The 5,000-nt window shown below is 42.0% G+C and overlaps 1 protein-coding gene across 1 annotated transcript in view; it reads left to right on the plus strand.

Annotated features, from left to right (window-relative positions):
* LOC138047006 (protein spinster homolog 1-like) overlaps positions 1 to 5,000 on the plus strand; it is a 28,168-nt gene that overhangs the window by 6,426 nt on the left and 16,742 nt on the right. The gene's annotated exons all lie outside the window — the stretch shown is intronic.

Consider the following 5,000-nt stretch of genomic DNA (forward strand, 5'->3'; position numbering starts at 1 on the left):
GCAACGGGTTAATATAGCGATGCCACTGTCTTGGCTGTTCGCTGCACAATCTCTTTAACATGCTCTTCATTGTTCCGTTAAACTTTTCCGTCATGCCATTACACATAGGATGATATGGAGTCGTGGTGAGCTGTTTAATGCTCAAAAGCCGCGTCACTTCCTTCATACACTCAGAGACGAACTGCGTACCAAGGTCGCTCAAGATCTCTTCAGGCACTCCCAAACGACTAAAGATATCCACCAACGCTTCTGCCACAGTCTCAGTATCAATGTTCTTCAACGGGACAGCTTCAGGATAACGAGTTGCAAAGTCGACCAATGTGAATATATATCTATGACCGTCCTCACTCGGGGGAACAATAGGTCCAACCAGGTCGATTGCTACTCTCTTAAACGGCTTGTCAATTAATGGCATCTTCTCTAGGGGAACCTTCGGTACGGAACCCTTGTTAACTGTCTTCTGACATACATCACAGGACTTGCAATAACGAGTCACGTCCCCTTGAATGCCTGGCCAATAGAACGCGCTTTGAATCTTATCGGTCGTTTTCTTTATTCCCATGTGACCTCCCGTGATCGATCCGTGCTCAAGTTCCATTATTCGACTTCTCAGCTGCACAGGAACCATAACCTGCTTCAGGGGTTTACCTCCGTTCACATAAGGGTGCTTGTAGACGCGGTACAGAACTCCACCTTTCACTTCAAATGAAGTCTCAGCCTGGCCTCTCACAACTACGTCGTCTTTCTCCCAAAATTTCTGTAGGCTCTCGTCATCACGCTGCATTTGCTTGAGCTTTTCTCTATCAACTACAGGACTTTCTTTGGTATCTGGTACCTTCAACGGAATATGTTCTCCAGCTTTCTTAGCTTGACTTCTCGTGGTTACAGCACAAGCTTCTTGTACAGGAACTTGCCAGCTTGGGTCTGGGTCGTCAGCGGCTCTTGCGCCTGGTACATTACCAATAATTAAATCATAAACAGCATCGGGAAGACACTGCGCTTCCACTTGGCCCTTGAGATAGGGTGTATCGACATCAATCTTTGCGATGGGAACTTTCCTTGCCATATTGTCAATGAGCAGCATAACATTAAATTCACCAGTAAACTGATCCACAGGCACAAGATCCCTCTTTACTACAATTCCACTACAACCAGTATCTCTCAGGACATCAACAGGCTTCTCTCCAACTCTACCTTTCACGACAGGCATTTTACTTCTCACTCCAGTCAACGGTTCAATACAAGCACTACTCAACAATGGAATCTTCTTACCACAGGCTAACAGCAACTTATCATCTTTAATACAGGCCTTAATTTCTTCATCAGTAGGTTTAACCTCAGGTGGCTGAACTAAACAGCTGGCACTCACTTGACCACGCTGCACAGAGTTACCATCCTTACTTTGTCCTCCTGATCTGCGTTCCCCTGATCGACAGTTTCTAGCTTCATGTTCCAGCTTGCCACACAGAAAACACTTTCTTGTTAGGGTTGGGCAGTTGACAGCTTTATGACCTCGGGTGTTGCACTTAAAGCAATGCAGAGCTGGTGGATTAATCTGCATGTTCTTGGCTTCGTCCCTCTCAGGCTGCACTGTTGGCTTTCTGCTCGCTGAGCTGAACAAATGTTTACCATGAGCCTCCAAGTACTGGTCAGCGATCTTCGCAATCTTAGCTAGGGTCTCAGGTGCCCTTTCTCGCAGGTGAATTGCCAAATCCTTAGGGCAAGAGTCAATAAATTGTTCTTTCACGATCAAGTCCTTAAGACCATCAAAGGATTGCGCAGTATCCGAAAGCTCTAGCCAACGTAACAGGTATCTGTCCAGTCGCACAATAAACTGCTCCGGACTTTCGTCAACTTCTGGTTTGGATGCTCTAAATTTTCGACGATAGCCGTCTTCGGTAAGGTCATATCTCTTCATTAACGCGATCTTTACCCTGTCATAATCCTTAGCTGCGTCCTCCGATAGACGTGAATACACTTCTAGTGCCCGTCCAGACAACAGAGCACTGAGCTTCGATGCCCATTCATCTTTTTTCCACTTAGCTGTCTCGGCAAATCTCTCGAACCTCTGCAAATACGCGTCCAAATCGTCTTTACCATCAACAAACGAGGGAAGTTTAGGTGCCTTAGCCCGATCCTCTCTCACTTCAGGACGCCCGTCAGCACTCTCCACAGCCAAACGTGCAATCTCCAACTCGTGTTCTCTTTTTGCCGCTTCAATAGCCTCTTTCTGTTTCAACAACTCGGCTTCCATTTCCAACTTTCTTAGTTCGCGTTCTTGTCGTCTAGTTTCTCTCTCTTCATCTTCCCTTCTGCGCCTTTCCTCCTTCTCTTCCTGTTCCTTTCTTTTATCCTCCTCAAGCATTCGACGTCTCTCTTCTCTTTCTTCTTGTTCCTTTCTTCGTTCTTCTTCAAACTGTCTACGCTTTTCTTCTTTTTCCTCCTCTTCCCTCACAAACTCGAGTAGCTTTTCTCCTTGCAATCCAAATTCTTTCCCCATCTGCAAAAGCTTTTCCATTTCCATAGCAGATACCACAGCAAAAACACAATATACTCTCTTTGTGCAGTTCTTCTTACTTTTTCTGTAACTCCTTCTTGAATTGTCCTTTCCTGGTTTCTGTAGTCGGTAAACAAATGAATTCCTCTCCCGGACAGGCCCCCAATGTTACGAGTTCGAATGTTTAGAGGAAAGGTAGCTTGCAAACTAAACTGAACGCAGGGTTGTCGGAACAACAACAAGAAGATTTATTCCAAAAATGAACGTAGTTTCCACGAAGTAAAACTCTAAATAACACGTACTTGACAAACTTACACGGCCTCCGCCAACTTGAGTAAACACAGCTTCTGTCACACTTGACTAAACACGGCCAACGCCAACTCTCTTCGCTTGTGAAAAACTAGTTAGAAAAACACTCCGCTTGGACTCGTCTACTTATATACTCTGACAATAAACTTCTAGAACTTCTAAATTAGTAATGAATCTAATAATAGAAAGATTACAAAACACACCGATTTAAAAACGCTTACGCACGAACCTAAAAATAAACAAACTACGAACTCTTGCGAAGCGTCTAGAAAGTAACGCATGTCACGCAATACTATTTTTCGTAACAATATTACATACATGTAGCCGCTTCAGGAGGCACGAAATTTCTCTTCTTGTGTTGAAAAATATTTCACTTGTTTGCTGCGCTCACTCGTGAAATATTTTTCAACACCTGAAGAGAAGTTTTGTATCTCTGCATAGCCATGAAATATCCTCTATACATCCAGGCAGGTGATGGTCATTTTGGTGCATTTTGTTGCATTGTGTTTTCTGGAGAGTTCATGTAGTCTAGGTGCAAGACTTAAGGACGGTGCCTACTATTGTTATTGCGCATACGTTCTGCGCATCTCGAGATACTCGGATTTCCTGTCGGTGATGCTTACTACAGTACCGCTCAGAATTAACCTAACATGGAACGCGTTCGCAAACGCGATCAGAACGAAACTTGAACGAGAAATGAAGCAGCAATAGAACAGATAAGGAACAAACAAGTTCTCTTTAACCTGTTCTCTAGAACACGTTCTCATCGGCAGGAACGCGTTCTAGAGAACATCCCCGCTTAGCGAGATTTACGTGTACTTTGTGAAGTCCACATTTGTTAGCATTAGGCGCGTGTCGCTTGACACCAGGCCCGGATAAAAAAGGGGTTGGTGTTCAAGGCCGTTAAATTAAGCACTTAATTTTAAGACTACAATTGAGAAACTGTAATAATCTGAAAACGGAGCTGGAAAGTACATTTCATGTGCATTTAGCTGGCAAAGAGAAAGCTTCAAAATATCTTTCTGTTTTCAATTAAGAACAAAACAAAAAAAAACCCACACTTCAAATCAGCGAGAAAAACAGCTGCAGTGAATGGGATTGAGATGTTAGTGTAAATATTTTCTTTTTCTCAATATGGCCAAAGAGGCTTGAAAATTTACGTACACATTAGTTGGATAATACCGTTCATCCACAGACAATGAGTACTTTTAGAGTTGTAGAACCAGAACTAGCGTTATTTTTAACCATCACGCCAAAACTAAATTTATCGTTTGATCTGTGGTTTGGTTCGCTCAGTTTGAATGGTTTCCTTCACTTCAATTGTTCCTTTAAGATATTTCTTTTGTACATAACCGAAAATACATGTTAAAATTCCACTAGCCGTGAAATGCGCGCAAACAAAACAACTGGCTAGTTCTGCTTTACTAAAGAAGTTTGGTTGCCTAGAACGTGACAATTTTTACTCAATACGTGACTAATTCTCTCATGCAAAGTACAAACTCCTTTAAAACGCTTTAAACCTTTCTTTTTTTCCATTCTTTCAAACGATAACTGCCGCGAACCAAACAAACGATAGAAAGGTTAAAGCGATACAAACGATAGAAACGAAATTAAAAGTGCGATGTTTCGGATCAAAATGTAACATGTCCAACGAAAAATTTTCGGATTCCACCAACTTTGTCTTTGTGCTGTGCGCTAACAAAGCAAAATCAACACAAGGAAAGTATCAAAATAAACAGCAGACATAATAGACAAGCTTTTGTTTTCGGTATTATTCCAGATAAATACTTTGTAACAAAGAAATAACAGATAAACTTCGGGTATTCTCGGTAAGCGTTTGACAACCAATACCGTGCGCAAGGCCAAATTTATACGTAAGTCGTCTTTTGTCCTTGTTTTGCTCACTTTTTGTATACAATCAAATATTATATTTTTGCACAATTGAAAAAGAAATCTTATTGATCACTGCAATAATTTAACTGTTTTTTTTTATATCTCTAGCGCAAAAACCTCGTTTTAGGAAAAGACTAACTGCTTGACTCGAAGTTACAATCCCATCTTCATCTCGCAGTGAATGTTACCGGTTTTTGTGAAGCGTTCAAAGGAACGCGATATTTTTCTTGTAAATGTGTTACATGGAACGCGTCCAATGGAACCACAAGAGAACAGAGCTGGAACGGATTCGGAACGGGTA

Source organism: Montipora capricornis, chromosome 4, assembly GCF_036669925.1.
Source record: "Montipora capricornis isolate CH-2021 chromosome 4, ASM3666992v2, whole genome shotgun sequence".
Lineage (NCBI taxonomy): Eukaryota > Metazoa > Cnidaria > Anthozoa > Scleractinia > Acroporidae > Montipora > Montipora capricornis.